Source organism: Protopterus annectens, chromosome 5.part0 (assembly GCF_019279795.1).
Source record: "Protopterus annectens isolate FY-2018-M chromosome 5.part0, PAN1.0, whole genome shotgun sequence".
Classification (NCBI taxonomy): Eukaryota; Metazoa; Chordata; order Ceratodontiformes; family Protopteridae; genus Protopterus; species Protopterus annectens.
In genome coordinates, this window is record NC_056735.1 from 782,987,629 (window position 1) to 783,005,930 (window position 18,302).

The window sequence follows — 18,302 nt, forward strand, 5'->3', positions numbered from 1 at the left end:
TCTGACCAAGCTAAACTGGGTTGTATCCAAAGTATGCGAGTCCCCTATGTCTTTATCTATGTGTTCCATTATGATCCATCTCCATGGCTTTGCAGATAAGGCTTGTCAAACTAATGGTATGGTAATAACCAGGGTCAGTGGAGGCACCATCTATGTGGAGTGTGACTACAGTCGCCCTGTGCTACTACTCGGTGAGGTGAGGCTAAGATTAAACAGCTGTCCTAAGTGTGGGTTTAATTCCCCATAGAGTTCCTGGAGTACACAGCTGGGACACCATCTGGACCCATGGATGCTGTGTTGACTGCCTTGGGGCTGGATGTGGGTAATGCTGGACATACCCACGGCAGACGTGGCGCGTTCCCGAGTCCGATGCCCAAGGGACCACACACATAGCCGGCCTTAGGCATAGGCCAAGTAGGTAGCCGGCTAGGGTGTTGCTCTACCGGGCACCTTTCCAGACTCTATTTGGTGTAGGTAGACCAGGAGGGGGTAGCGGTGATGTAACGGTGGCAACTTCTGCCTAGGTCACCACTTAACCTAAGGCCACTCTTCCCATGGGTAATACAGCAGTACCCACACCCAGACGCGGGTCATTGCTAGGGTCATTGCTAGTATGGCATATCATCTATGTCAGGAAACCATATATCCCCAGACATAATGGCACAGCATAATGCCTGTTCGCCGCCCAAAGGCAGACATACGTCACCCGCGGCGGTGCGGACGCATCGCGCGAGATGTCCGTTAACAATGTCGACATTGTCTCGCTTTGTGAAACAAACTCCACATAGACATTCAATACTAGACAGCGACGGAGAACCCGATGTCCTCGTGGCTGAGCTGTTCAACCTGTTCCGCCATGTTAAATGTGTGTAGCACAGCGGAACCGGCCCAAACCAAGCAACGGACATGTCTGTGGCTCAGTGAAAGTCGACACGCAATGGTAAACCCTTGTAATATTGCGACACAGGCCATACATACGGAGGGTTAGTAATGGAAATTGGTCAGTTCGACCAGACCGTGTGCAATTAGTATAACAAGATCTACAACGGGTACAGCGCCAATCGATGCACACGGTTACTTAATAATTGGGGCCGTGACATGGTACCATGGACACGGACAAACGCGCCCATGTGACTCATCTAACATTCGACAGGGTCAGGGCAGTCCCGCACAGTGGGCGGACAAGACCAAACCCAAAGCACCACAGCAACACCCTGACAACCAAGGCCTGTATGCGATGGGATATAAGCAGCTGTCATCTGAACAGCCCCGCGGTGACGACATATGCATCCTGGGCCATGAGCGAGGGGAATTAGGAATGTTCAACATGCAGTACCGCACCTTTCCCAGCAGGAGAATGGATGCCTGTGACGCATGCGTGTGCGGGGGATATGTAAATGTACATAGGTACCATGGGTATGCATATTAATGACAACTAACAGCTAACGGTACTGGTCACAGTAACCGCAAACGTGAATGCAGTCACGCTTGAATTACGACTATAGAACATATAGATGTGCACGGTACGTAAAGCGCCCATGCTGCAAAGACTGTTACATATATAAAGCTGTAAGTGCTTTCTGCACACGCCCGTCAACCGGATCAGACATATGTTACCGAATAGTCACAAGTAACGCAAAACACGTAACCACACAGACACTGTAAACATATATAAACGGACTCACGGATATGCATGTGCGCGCTGCAGAACCCACAATCCGGACATGCGAAAGTGCGTGCGTGTGTGATCCAGTGGAACCAGGAAGGTTACGGATGTCTCCTCCACACATTTACATTCATAATTGTAAAATATATGCTTAAATAGTACTTATTGATTCCATGCTTTGTTATCGTAATGCTACTATTATACACATTGATATACAATATCCTGATCAACACACTACATTCTAAGGTGCACTCACAACAATTATCAACTATGTGTCAGGATACTGATTGTATTTACCAATATTGTATATATATTAACACATTGTTGCCGTATTATTGTTTCCATGAAGTAAGGCATGCAACACTGATATGTATATGTCACGCTATAATCAAGACTTGGAGCACTGTCCACCTAACTATGAGCAGGTTTATTGATTATTTCGCTTTAAACCGACTCTGAAGGAAGTGTATAAGGGACGGCTATGTCATGCATTCCGCATCTCGACGATGCCCCATGTTAGTAGGTGAAAGAGCTCAGTATCCTTTCACTGTGGAGTCTATCGATTTGACAGTGTCTGTTTTGCCGATATATGTTCCATAATGTCGCTTATGAAGATGGGCAGGACGCAAGGTTTGCTGTATTTCCGCGATACCGGCACGTGGATATAGATAGGCCATGTCATACAAACGATGGGTAGTCAAGCAGACATCCACGATTGGGGAACATACAGCGCAGTCAATACCACTGGCCAGATGGTGACAGTCCAACACGCTCTACACTTTACAAATGCACATCGGTGTCCATTGTAGGACTCCAAAAATTACGGCGCTTGTCTGCTATCCATCGATCAGCCAATCAGAGTACTAACCGTGACTACGGCACAGCTAGACATATGCACCACCAGCGTGTTTAAGGTTGATGATACCTGCCCATGACATGCAGGACATATGAACAGAGGTCCCCAGACTGCCGTGTCCATACATGTAGGCCCATATCCCAGTTCCGCACACATGAAGGATGTGTCATGCGCATCGTGGGGTTGCAGCCATGGTATCCTGGGTATGCAAAATGGGGCTCGTGTTGTTTGGCAGATAATCCGCTGTCCCGCCTGGGGAGGGCTGCGGGTACAGGACGTGCCTTAGTCCCCAGTAAGGATGCAAAGCATCCATTGGGTAATGCTAAAGGCAGGTGTGAAATGTGTTCAGCCCTACATCAGTGTCCAGTAGGCATTTCCCAAGGATGGACAAACGTACGGACAAGATGGCACCCATAATAGCAAACCTGGTGGAATCACACAGCCGTAGTAAGGCATGACACAGGACATACAGATGGAAACAACAGTAGATACACCCGTGAGACATCCATCCTGCCGCGCTAATCCCAGCGCATACAGCAGCCAAGGTGCTATCAAGTATGTGGGGATCACCCGCTTCCACTCTGGAACATACGCATGCACCTGTGGAACACATATTAATGGCACACCAACAACGCCAACTAGGAAGGTCATACTATCGTTAAAATATGGCGCTCCCACACATAAACAACATACTGTCATGAATAAATAGGTTCTACATGTACCGCTGTGTTATAATGACAATACAGTGGCGGATAGTTCACAATGGTACCTCTGAGGATTATCTAAAGCAGTTGCCAACCTGCAGTACTACAGTAACACCATATGGGTAAATTGTGGAAGGACACGGGTTCCGTAGCACTACATAATATGGGTAGGCGGACAGACATCCGGGACTGGGGAACATACGGCGGCAGTCAAACCCACTGGCCGAATGGACACAGTCCAACATGTTCTAAACTTTACATATGCACATCGGTGTCCATTGCAGGACCCAAAAATACTCCTTAAGTAAGTGTGGGCAACATAGTGTGAACCGGAAGAGGTGACAGCCGTGACTACTGCACAGGTAGATATATGCACCACAAGCGACTTCAAGGGTGATGACAGCCATCCATGAAATGCAGGACATATGAATAGGACTCCCCAGGCTGCTGCGTCCATACACGACGCTCACATCCCATTTCCGCACACATGAAGGGTGTGCAAGGGTACCGTCGAGGGTTGCAGACATGGGATCGTGGGTATGCAAAAATGGGTGTCGGTGTGGATTGGCAGATGATTCGCTGTCCCGCCTGCAGCGGACGGGCCATGGCATATGCGCATTCGCAATACTAATACCGATCATCCACCGGAAATGGAGAATGCAGCTGTGAAATGTTGACAGCCCGATACTAGTGTCCAGTAGGCAGTTCCCATGGATGGACAAACGACGCCAAGATGGCACCCATAGCTGCAAACCTGGGGGAATCCCACAGCTGTTGCAAGGCATAACCCAGGGAATACAGATAGGGTCTACAGTAGACACTCCCCATTCAAAGCCAGACCGATGGGCAGATACCGCGCATACAGCACTCAATCTGCCAGCACATCTATGGGGATCACACGCCCATACAGTGGAACAGATGGGTCACCTGTGTAAACATACCAATGGCACAATCTCCACGCCTGCTGGGAATGACATAATGGTCAAACTATGGCGCTGCCAACAATGAAAGACATCCTTCGTGAATTAATAGGAGTGATGTCAATAGACCATGGCAAACACCCAATGAACAGGGAAGACTTGCTGGCACCCTATGGCCACAAACCATGTCACACATAGGTAGATGGAACAGTCAACTTAAACATTTCGGCCCACGACAGGTCGATATGGTATCCAAAGGTACTTCATAGACATGTATGCGCTATCACCCGCTGGCCCGTGGAGACTTACACATAACATGGAAGTATCCAGGCTTTAAATGTCCACCCTTACACTTCCAGTTGTCACTGTCTATGCGAGCAATGGAGATTTAGCCACAGCATAGAAAGCAGGGACGCATTGCTAACTAAACACACACATGTCAACATCACAGAAAGCATACTATGAACACACGATTACATGATATTGTACTATGAAACACAAACAAACCAGCAACCTGCAGCAAGAATAGTCCCCGTAGTTCGACACAACACAAGTCTTCGTAACATTTAAACAGTTCATTACAACATGCAACGCTGTTGTTTCCACAACGTGCAGAATAACAGCTACATGTAAGAATGTTCACAATCAACAATGTGAGTCTTAACATGATTTTAAATATCACACTGTTGATTGTGAACACTTAAAGGATTTGCTTATTCAGTTGTATTTGGCGAAAGCAACGGAAACACACACACACACGGAAGGGACGGAGATGAACCTACGCCTATTTACATGAACTCAGTACAGTATGAAGCATTCACAGAACGCGCTACCGAGTTAACTGACGTGAGCGCTGTCAGAGGCATACTTGTAGGCTGGTGACGTCACCCGAAGACAATAGTTGGCAATAGCCAAGGCATGTGTTGCGGAGCCGCCTAAAAGCATAATCAGTCGCAGAGGCAGCTGGAAACACACACACACAGAGACACACACACACGGAAGGGACGGGGGACGAACCTACGCCTATCTACATGAACACACTACAGTATGAAGCATTTACAGAACGCTGCCACCGACTTTACTGAACAGAGCGCTGTCAGAGGCATACTTGTAGGCTGCTGACGCCACCCAGAAGACAATAGTTGGCAATAGCCAAGGCATGTGTTGCGGAGCCGCCTAAAAGCATAATCAGTCGCAGCGGCAGCTGGAAACACACACACACAGAGACACACACACACGAAAGGGACGGGGACGAACCTACGCCTATCTACATGAACACACTACAGTATGAAGCATTTACAGAACGCTGCCACCGACTTTTACTGAACAGAGCGCTGTCAGAGGCATACTTGTAGGCTGCTGACGCCACCCGAAGACAATAGTTGGCAATAGCCAAGGCATGTGTTGGAGCCGCCTAAAAGCATAATCAGTCGCAGAGGCAGCTGGAAACACACACACACAGAGACACACACACACGGAAGGGACGGGGACGAACCTACGCCTATCTACATGAACACACTACAGTATGAAGCATTTACAGAATGCGCTACCGACTTTACTGAACAGAGCGCTGTCAGAGGCATACTTGTAGGCTGCTGACGCCACCCAGAAGACAATAGTTGGCAATAGCCAAGGCATGTGTTGGAGCCGCCTAAAAGCATAATCAGTCGCAGAGGCAGCTGGAAACACACACACACAGAGACACACACACACGGAAGGGACGGGGGACGAACCTACGCCTATCTACATGAACACACTACAGTATGAAGCATTTACAGAACGCGCTACCGACTTTACTGAACAGAGCGCTGTCACACGCATACTTGTAGGCTGCTGACGCCACCCGCGAAGACAATAGTTGGCAATAGCCAAGGCATGTGTTGGAGCCGCCTAAAAGCATAATCAGTCGCAGAGGCAGCTGGAAACACACACACACAGAGACACACACACACACGGAAGGGACGGGGACGAACCTACGCCTATCTACATGAACACACTACAGTATGAAGCATTTACAGAACGCTACCGACTTTTACTGAACAGAGCGCTGTCACACGATACTTGTAGGCTGCTGACGCCACCAAGAAGACAATAGTTGGCAATAGCCAAGGCATGTGTTGTGGAGCCGCCTAAAAGCATGATCAGTCGCAGAGGCAGCTGGAAACACACACACACACACACACACACACACACACACACACACACACACACACACACACACACCGGAAGGGACGGGGACGAACCGACGCCTATCTACATGAACACACTACAGTATGAAGCATTTACAGAACGCTGCCACCGAGTTTACTGAGCAGAGCGCTGTCAGGAGGCATACCCCACGTGAGTGGTATCATTTGCAGAGGCAATGCGCCCGATCGAGTTAGGACAGAGTGCGCAGTCACGCAGTCTGTTACCATCCCAAGGTCGCCAGACACCAACACGCTAGTGCTGCAGTCGGAATAACAAGTAACTACTGATCAGTACATCACTGCCTACTGGGCATGCTCAGACACTTAGACTCGCACAGAGCAGACATGCATACACATGGTGCGACGGCATGGGTGGCAGAATGTGGACCGCCGTGTGTGTCCAGCCACACAACAGAAACCTGGCCATGCCACAGACGCGGCCGCTGCGTAGGGGATACAGGCATGCACCCGGGTATAACTGCAGACGGGCGGGTGTGCACTGTGCTGTGTGTCTATCTACACAGCTGCCTACTGGGCATGCTCAGACACTTAGAGTCGGCACAGAGCAGACATGCATACACATGGTGCGACGGCATGGGTGGCGGAATGCGGACCGGCCTGTGTGTCCAGCCACACAACAGCAACCCCGCCATGCCACAGACGTGGCCGTTGCTGCGGGGAATATCTAGGTGCAATTAACCATGTGTAGGACTGGCCTACCGTTTGTTGCATGCTACAGACAACCCTCCCAAACACAGGATACCTTCACAGATGTCCTGAGGACACTGGTGAGTGGGCATGCTCTCACAACAGCACCGTATTGGGTGACATGAACCACCCATACATAGCCTGGGAACATTACCCATGGCACAACACACTACGCCAGCAGTCCCAGGTGTTCACACACCTGGCCACTGTTAAACAGCCATGCACCATACATACTAGGGGGGGATGTCTGACAGTTCTGCCCATCACACATGGTGAGGATATGCCCCACACAGGATGTACAGCCCTCAATGGTGATGCAAGACCGTATAGTGGATCCACTGGTCATCCACATCCTGTAACCAACACCAGCATGGGGGACCCCAGTGATGACCTCTCCACAGAAAACCACACACATCATAATGACCGTGTGGTACCCTACAAGTCCTCCATGCCAGTGTTGAACACAGGCCAGACCGCAAACGCCTAACAAATGCCTTCCCTGACCACTCCACATGCATGTCTGCAACAGGCAAACATGATGACATCAGGACCTTGTCCACCACAGGTAGGCACATGGTGTGGTGGACCGCAGCCACTGACTACCTGTACATCAACAGTTGGAGCTAATACATGGCAGAGCAATGACAGTACCAGGGAAACCATCACCCATTCATACCGGCCACCATACGGCCCCACATACCATCATCCACGGCCGCCAGGGAGTGGTACTGCAGAGGGCACATGAGACAACCATAGGGCCTTCCCTAACTGTGGTAAGGACATGGTTGGGGCACACAGACTTGGCTGGAAATGGTCCAGAATGGTACAACAGTCACTGCACCCACAGACATTGTCTGCAAACCAGAGGACATGTTCCATGCATACATCCCCCCCCCCAAGAGGGAACATATCCATCCCACCAGAGTGTATCCTCCCAAACATCTCATATGGCCTGGAGTGATCCCATATCTCTATGGCGGTTGACACGCCAGCAATGGGCACCGATGGTGTCCCTGGCTGTGTGCTACCCATCCTCATTGAGGCCCTCGCCCACACATGCGCCACTGTGTCATGTTAGCCTTACTATGGGCTATGTCCCCAATGGATGCCATATGGCATCTGTGGTCCCACTATGCCAGGGTAGTGCTCTTATGGACTGTCAACAGCCACACCCTATACGCTTGACAAGCCTTGTCTGCAAAGCTGTGGGGAGGTCCATACAGGTGGCCATGGTTACAGATAGCGTGTACAGCCAATACCGAACATACCCACAACTACATAGTCAAGGGCGGATCCTGCCTCCCAACCTGCTCGTCCAGTCTGGAGTGGTCACCAAGGCCATTGATGGGGATACGGGTTTGCACACAGTACCATGACCTGGTGGGAGCGCTCAGAGCACACTACACATGGGACCCATGGAAAGGCTCGCCAGCATACATGTGGGGACATATGTCACCCGATGCTTCTCAGACAGGTTGGAGGTCACACCACACAGGGTTGGTGCTCAAGGTGCCTTGTCACACTCATATCTGGACCCAGTGGAGGCCCACAGGGCTCACTCCTGGGCCCCTGCCATATGGCATCCGACCTTCCAATGTGCATGCAATCATAGGGGATTGTAGCAGACAAGGTATGCAGATGACTACGACCGCCAACATACCCAACACCCCATGTTACACGGACATCCACCTAGGGCGCCATACACATGGATGCCTGGTGCCAGAGCCATGGCCTGCTACTAAATGCCAGAGAAGGTGCAGCCCTACCCAGTGTGAAGGACATGTTCGTCCCAATGTCACATGTAGGTGGTACGCCATTAAAGATGGTGGACATGTTCAGGAAATGGCTACCACACCTGTCGGCAACCTCTGTCAACACACACAATGGCAATGTGGGTGTGAAGACATTCCATTGTGGCCTCCTGGTCTGGATGGAATCGCAACCACATCAGGGTGTTCATTGTACCCCTGTACACATCACACACCAGAGCAATGACTGCGCATAATGGCACATGTGGCCTGTAGCTAACCTGACGCCTGCAGCACTCGGAAGGACCGCAAACGCTCCACAAGACGGGATGACGGTGCTAGGACATGTGTCACAAGCTGCACGCCAAGGGGACACCGGCTGTAGATCTTCACAGCACATCTGCTCCGTGGTGATCTGTGCCTGACATACACGGCCATGTCTGACCTGGGTGACATGGGCACATTCCACCTCCCAGGCTCCATGCAAACACGGGCACAGAAGCGACTGTCAAACACCTCAACACAAAGATGAGTGGGACGTGCTGGGGGAACAGGGTTAACGGCCAGACACCCCTACAACACGGGAGGAGTGCCAGGCCATGTGAAGGAAAGGCCCCGACTGCCTTCGGCCAGGACTGCTAATGGCGTGTGGATGTGTGACGATAGTTATGCGCCAGGCAACATCTGTGTGTCACTGCTAGACCAGGGACTGGGGACTGATGGATATGGCATCCCCATCCTGAGGGGTGTTAGACGCCACACACAGTCATGCTAGGTCCACACATGTCGTAGGGCACATATCCTGTTACGCTCATGTGCGCCTATGTACCTATGTAGGGTCCATGCCAGATGCGGGTAACTGTGCTATGCTGATGTTGCCAGACATGCCTGTGGGTACCCCACGACTACACGCGCGGAACTAATTACAGTGCTCCCAGTAGGCACGCAAGTACACCATCAGTATCATACGGGTTAACTGCACCGACATGGTGCTACACATGTAACCACCACACATACTGTGTACACATATCAATGAATGCTGCACCTGTCCTGCATGGTATGTCTGCTGCATGATGTCCGTGCACAACCCACATCACATACACACCTGTCGCCAGCCATACACACACACCACAACATACAAATCACGCACTACGCGGACACAGGTATCACATACACCTCTCACTATCGTGTCCACCCTGTGCATCAGAATATGTTAGCTTAACCGCAGTGATGGTGTAGCTCACAGTTATGCGGCAGAGACTTCATCATATGCACAGGGTGATATAGTGCCACAGGCATGGGCTGTACCAATGGATGACATCATGTGTGTGTGTAAGGGCCTGTGCATTGAGTGGGCATGACTATGTAGATTGCATGTGGGTGTGGTGGAGCCCTACAGTTGTGTCTGCTGTGTGTGGGTGTGTGTGTACACAGTTCAGTCATCTGTGATGCCTACACGGGTATGCTTGGCAGCCCCTGACTGTACAGTGCAGGTGTTACGCTCACTGTGTCCGGCGGCGACGCGACCCGCGCCTGCCTGGGGTCGCACGGCACGACCGGGTGGAGGTACGGACTGTCCACTCTCCGATGTCACATGTCCGCTGGAAACGTGCTCCACGACGGGCCGCCCAGGGCCACGCCCACGCGGCCTGCTCTGTCCTGGTGTGGATGGTGTAGTAGCAGCTGCACTGCTGCTGCTACCAGCACTGTCTGGGTGGGCATGGGAGGTGGCACGCACACGCTGACCTGCAGCAGGTGGTGTTGCTGGCACACGCCCACGCGCCCTATGCCTCACCCCTACCTGGTGTTCCTGCACGGACTGCGACGCCAAGGATGGCCATGCCTCGGTCGAGGATACCAGCCATGTCACCCAATCTCCTATCCAGAACATCGGCAAGATGCTGTTGTGCATTCGCCAATGCCTGGATGTTGTCATTCAAGGTACGGATTGCGGACCTCTGCAGCCTCTGCCCTTCCTGGTTCTGCCGCTCGCACGTGCTCGCGCCGCCATTACAGTCTGGAACATGCGCCTGGTTATACCAGCTGCTGCACCCTGTACGGCAGGTGTATGTCTAGCGGTGCTCCCCACGAAAGCAGCACCTGCCACATGCCTGCGTGGCACTGCACCAGTCCTTACACTGGCAACATCGCGGTGTACCCACACCTTCTGCAGCCACCACACATTCCTGCTCGGGCCAAGAGACGCTGACTGACCGTCATCTATGGGCAACGGTGTTGGGGTATGTGTCGGCATCTGAACCGTGAGCGGGGTTGAAAGGGACGTATGTGTGATGTTCTCCAGTGGCACAGTGTCTGCCTGTGACGACCCTGCCTGTGCCTCATGCACATGGTCATCACCACTAGTATCTGTGGGGACACTAGCATCAGATTGACCGCAGGAGGGGAACTCACCTACAGCACCTGTCAATACAAAGACATACCATCGGTTACAATACAGACACACACACACACACACACACACACACACACACACACACACACACACACACACACACACACACACACACACAGCATGCATGTGATAATGCAGGTGGCATGCAGCATTCACACAACACAGACCAGTGAATGCAGACCAGACATTCATAGTGGCAGTATGTACACTGCCCTGGTGGGGACAGTACAACAGGCAGGTGTCATTTAGTAGGCATGCAGTACACACATTCATGGTAGTTCGCATGCATCAGCGTGATACACCGTGGTGGCCACGGGCGAGTTGAGAGTACACATGGCTGCCGACACTATGTAATGTACACCGCAAACATGTGCGGTATCATGTGGACATGTGACGATGGTGTCCCACCGCATGCACCACATCACAACGGCTGTCACGGTGCAGTGTTATGTGTACAGTCTACAGATACAATGTATGGGTAACAGTGATGTCTGTGCAGGTACGCTTGTTGTGAGCTGTGTACATAGCTGTACAGTGTGGAGGCGGGCTCTGTGCCACTGCACAGTAGCAGGACACAGCTATGTGTCTGTGCGATGCGTGACCTGGACGCATTACATTGCCATGTCTGTAAGTCAGTTCAGCTGCTCAGCAGCACGATATGGTGGACATTGGGGGCACCTGTTGTACCTGTGGAGTGGCATTCCATGTCACTGGTGTACTACATCGGATGTCCAGGGGTCCACTACAGTGATGAACCCACTATGTGTGTACAGGGTGCAACGGTGACTACCCACTGTGGATGTGCTGTGTGGCAACATGCCTGTAGGTATCGCCCATGGCCTTGTCTGTCTGAGTCATTGACAATTGTGTGTGGTAGACATGCTGCACACGGCCCTGTGGTGGCCCATGTGACATACAACCATACTAGTGTGAGGTGTCACATTCTCTACGGATATGCTGACAGTGTGGATGTCTGCTATGTTGTGCATAGGTCATGTCATGGTGTGACAATGCTGCAGCCAGACATCCACGTGCATGGGACATGGCATGTGCCATGTCACAACGCAGCACCGATGCAGGGCATGGGTCACATTGGTAACACCTGTGCTCTGGCCAGATCACAGCTCACTATGTGGTACTGTGTGCATACTGCACTGGCATACCAATGCATACTACACATGCAGCCATTGTGTAACACCTACACCATTGTATGCATAGCTGAATGCACGTAACACACCAATAGGTTGTGTGGTGTCATACCACTCTACGCTAACGGGTGTATCTACTGTACATGGGTGGTGTGTGTGTCGGGTGGTGCGAGCTGTATACCGTGACTGGGGCACACACAGGTGAGCATGTCATGCCTAGACACATGGGGAATATCAATACAGCAGAACATGCCTTTGACTAGCAACAGACTTACCTGCAACAGACCCTTGTCCTGCGACACGCCAGATGTACCTGTAAAGGCATTACACAAAGGTATACACATTAGCCATTACTATCTCCACGGTCAGCACTGTGCATGTCACATCATGCATGTGTGTGGTAGCATGTGCTATGCACATGTCTGCTAACACAACATAGCATACTATGGTTTGCATCTTGTGTGGCCATATACCTGGCATGTATTGCTATATCATGTGTTGTACTATGACACCCACACCCACGTCGCTTATCATACAAACATGCAACACTGACTTACCAGTCGGCTCCAGGCTCATAGTTCGGGAGACACCCACCTCCACGATGGACGCAAGTGTTTCTGCGTGTTGTTCCGTGGGTGTCCCCAGACTGGCCAGGAGCTCCTCCGTGGCTGTGAGTGGGGCTGGGTTGGTGGCCCACCACCTGTCCCACGCTGTTGCCTGGCGATTGCAGCGCACGCTGTCTTGCATGCCGGATCAGGTCTGTGCAGTGCCCGCGGATTTGCTGATAGCTGCGGTTGTATCCGCCCAGGCTGTTCACCCTCCTGCACATCTCCTCCCACATCTCCTGCCGCTCCTGTGCCTGCTGTGGCACATGGCTGAATAGCGCGGCGTGGTTACTATGGAGGTATGGAATGATCACCTCCTCCTCCTGTCGGATGAAAGGTGGAAGCCGGGAACGTGGCATTATCTGGAAGACATAATGATGGTGGCAGGTCACATTCACACTGCTGTGCTGGCATACTGTTGGAAATACATTGCTATGACATGTACGACATCTGCACAGTGATCTGTGAATGGCATCGTGGCAGTGCACAGCCGATGTTGTGGCTTCACACCATTGAGCACTGGGTGTCACATCATATCTGTGTGCCACCCCATCACACTGTACACGCACCATGTAGATGTTAGCCTGCCGTGGACATGTGTACCTGGCTGCACCTATGTCCATATCAGTTGGCATAGGTCCCCATGTGACGCCTGTGCTACTGTTCACCTGGACGCTGTGTATATGTCAGTACACATCACGCCTGTGTCCATTGTGAACGACAGCAGCGGCACTGTACACATACACATGGACACCTGCACATGCATGTGTTGTGCCATGTACTTCCACACAGCACTGTACGGGTGTTGGACAACTTGCCACAGCTCACCTGTGTTGCACATGTGATAGACATGGAGCAATGTGTAACCATGACACATTAGCAGGAAAGGCCATGCATAGCATGTACACACACACATTGTGCAGAGCATCACACAGCACCTGTAACATGACAGGGTGCATCACCGCCACATTACTGCTGTGTATGGTTGATAGTGAGAGTGCCTTTGTCCATTGCACCATGTAGGACTGTGATAGCTCATGCAGCCTTGCTGGTCAGGTCTGCATGATATGGCAGGGTATGCCACATACATGGCACTGGGTGTGATCCACCTGGGGTTGACGGTATTGGCAGGGTGGCTGTCCATTGCATATGTCATAGCTGTGTGAATATGGACATTCAACATGTTTATCACCATGGTGTGGACACTGTCCTCAAGCCGAGGTATGCTGCACGCTGCTTGCTGAGGGTGTGTCTGGTGCATCACACATCCATGCATACACTGTAGCCCTGGCAGGTGCTATGTGCTGGGATATTGATCGACACAGTGCTGTATGTGGACACACACCGCTATCCCATGCACATGGATGGCTGCCTGCACTGATGTGGGTACCACATATGTGTACATCCAGTGCCCGCTGCCACCCACATGTCTGCTGCTGCACTACACACCGCCATCCCTCCCTCTGTGAATGTGGTGTTGGGCACAGCAGAGGTATCCATGTATGGGGACAGGGATGTTCACATAGCAGGCCCACTGATGGTATCGCCGATCTGACCATACACATATGACGCACCCCCACACATACAACCCATTCATATTGTTGTTCACAACGGTGACACAGCTATATTGCTATGCCGGAGGCATTCACAGACATACATACACAGAGGCATGCACGGCCATCTGTGGCATTGCCTGGACTATTGCTGTGGTTCAGCACCTAACGTGTTTGACTGCAGCTGGCGAGACCTACTGTGCACATGTCTACACGGTAGGCCTGTTCTACGGTAGGCATCTGTGATGTGCTGTGCACATCTCATATCTGCACATTTGGTTGGTGTCCATCGTCCACGGGCCAGTGGTGGGACATACAGGGATGTTGCTGAACATATATGCATGCAACCCTGTACAGCTGTGACGCTTAGCCTCTCAGATGCTCATGTGTCGTGGACGGAACACCGCACACACACATGTGGTTGTGGGCTGGCGTCCGCATCCATCTCCACCTGTGGGTTGCTATCATCCCACACACTCCTTGTACTGTATGTTCAGGCTATGCACCTATGTGGGGCTTGTGTGCATGCAATACGATACTATATGCCTTTGCACCCTTCACAGACAATGTCACACAGGTACACCGCAGCCGTACACATCGCAGGTTGTTGTCAGCACGGCACATGTGGTACACACCTAACACATCTCCTGTGGGACATGGTCATTTGTACGGGCATGTCCAGTAGTCACATACCACAGCTACCCCTACATGACGGCTATGCAGGACATGTGTGTGTACAGCTACTGTGACATGTACACGAGCAATGCCCCCTACCTACATCACATGGTACTACCTGTGGAGTATGTGTGTCTGCATCCATGCTATGGCCATAGATGACAATTGTACATCAATATGTGCAACATACCTCATTGGGGTTGTCATGTGCACATGTTCCATGTGTCAATGCATTGTTTGTGTCTGTTGGGCGGTCATTGTTGTGCATGGTTTACATGGCTGACATAGCGCACTGTGTCTGATTCCAGGTACGTCATTGGGCTACCAGCATTGTACATTTCTACAGCACATTCCAGCCATCATGTAGCCAGCTTAGATGACAGTGGGAGGTGTTCCGCCATGTGCACATATGTCACACAGTACAAGGGTGACTGACACACATTGTCAGGACTGGGTTCTGACTGCTGTGGATGTGTGTACTGGTGTTGACAACCATGACTGCACCAGATGGTGTCTTCTGGATGTGTAACATTCACAACACACACCTACATTCACATAGCAGCACATCGCCCACGACAATGGACATTCCTGCATGAACACTGTGTACGGTATGTCTGTATGACCACTGCATATATCACTGGTAGCCACCAGCATGGCTGCCTACAACAGCAGTGTGTATCCTGTGCAAACATGGGTTACACCAGTCACAACACACCTGTGTCAGATGGCCCTGTAGTGGGTGACAGTGCAGTTCCATTCATCATGTAACAGTATACATCGTGCACCAGTATGTTGCAGACATGTGAACGGCTGTGCTAGTCGACATATGCACACATGACACATCACCTGGTACACCGTGTCTGCCTTGCCACCTGCTATTGTGACCACCCTGTGATGACATTGTACAGCCCACATGGACTGGGACATGTGATGGCTCAATGGTGAATTAACCCTCCAGGTGTGTGTCTAGCCAGGTGTCCAGTAGCCAGTGGTCTGCACGCAGGGACAGTGTACATTGGCCTACTCTGTCACTGGGACTGTTGACTATGGTCATACTGTAGTTATGCAGGCATGTGGTGTTTGTCCAGTCTGATAGTCGTGTTCAACCACACTACCGGGGCACACATGACCTGTGGACATCTGCCTAAGGTGTGCAGCCCACATGTACATCTTCACATGCTATGCTGCCTGTGCAGCGCTGTCACATGTCTGTCTCCTCGCAGGGCTGTCACAGGTAGGCACAGCATGCAGTGATGTGTGACAATGCTTACACCCTCCACTGTGTTGTACACAAGCACTGCACACACAGTACAGCACACATGTCATTTATCTGCAGTGCCTGGGACCTGCCTCCATGCCCTACACGGCACACCTGCCAGTCCAGATTGTACACAGATCATACCTCCCAGGCACATACCTGACTGTAACACACACGGGTGGGTGGTTCCCACACCACACCGTGATTTACTCACATACTGCATATTCCCATGACACATTGCATCATAGGTAATCCATGTTCAGATACCCATGTTCGTGATCGCCACGCACATTGTGACACGCGACAGTGAATACACTGTACACCACAGGTTACATGCCGGTCGTGTTGGCATACTGTACATTGTACCTAGGACAGTTGCTACTGCTATGTATTGACAGCAACACGCCTTCCCTAGTATGGACTCCCATGTACCCACACATGCTTGGCCATGCAGTACGCATAGCTGGGTGACACATTACACGACACATACCATACCTACACTGCCCTCGCATGCACCAAACCTCCATGTGTCTGTGTGCTAGGCCTACACACCTCCCCTCTGTTTGCTGAACATCCATGCTTCTCATCCCTGCTAGCCACACCCTAAACACACAACCATAGCAGCATGCATGGTACATACACACTACAGCCGGTATTACTGACATCCACTGACAGAGGTAGTTGATGGCATGGCACCCCATACGATGGACAGTCTACGTGCCTATGCCAACACTGATCACAGTGCACTTCTGCTACATTTACACACTGGTAGGGACCATGCTATTCCACACTGAGACATGGTGGTACTGGCCTTTTCACAGACGCCACAGTGGTATTCCTGTTCCATGCACACGTGCTGTATGGGCACATGTGCAGGCTGTTGCACGGTAGTTATGTTCACCTGTGTGTTGTGTGTCACTTGACAGTCATGGTGTGTCCTCATGGTGCATGACATACTCCACAGCTAGCTACCTACACATGACTGCCAGACATTGCAGTGTGGGCCCTCACGCAGTGTGGTGGTATGTCTCTGCTGTTTGACTACATCCACATTCAATGCGGCATACCACAGTCATGCAGGCATTGCCAACACAGATGTTGCTGGCATCGTGCCTGCCAGTGGGGTACCTACCAACAATACACACTCTCACTCAGTACAGGGTTCCAATCCTTGGCTGGACATTGTATTAACCCTGTGGACACATACATAGTACTGCCATGCACATGTTATGTCCGGGAACACAGTCCCAATGTCACCTCAAACCGCCATAGTTGTTGTATCCCGCCAACCTGGCTGTTACATGTCTCTGCAGCAGCACACTGCAGTGACTGCTAGCCCATTCATGTACGTTGTGTACCCTGACCACCACACTACCACATCTATCACACTACACATGGATGGTACTGCATTGCACGTATGGGGCTGCATCTCTACACCCATGACTGGGCCATTCAGTATGGCACTGGGCCACATCTTGACATACATGCTTCACACACTCATTGACTACCTGCATGCCTTTACTGGCACCCTTGTTGGGCTTCTGTGCAACAGCACACCACATCCCATGCTGGCCACCTGTCATACTATTGCATGGGTGGTTGGGGTGGTACAGAGGGTATCACATCAGACATGCTCCGCTTTGCCCTTCAGCACCATTCCACTTTATGCTATTGCCAATGTACACATCCAGCATCACATCGCACTTATGTCTCGGGATGTTATGCCATGTGCCTTCTGTACAGTTCACACAGTGGTGCAGGCATATCATGCAAACTACAACAAGTCAGGGACGTGACATTGCACAGTCCTCAGACATGTGGCCCCTCATGCTCAGTATTTGCATATGTACACTACCTGC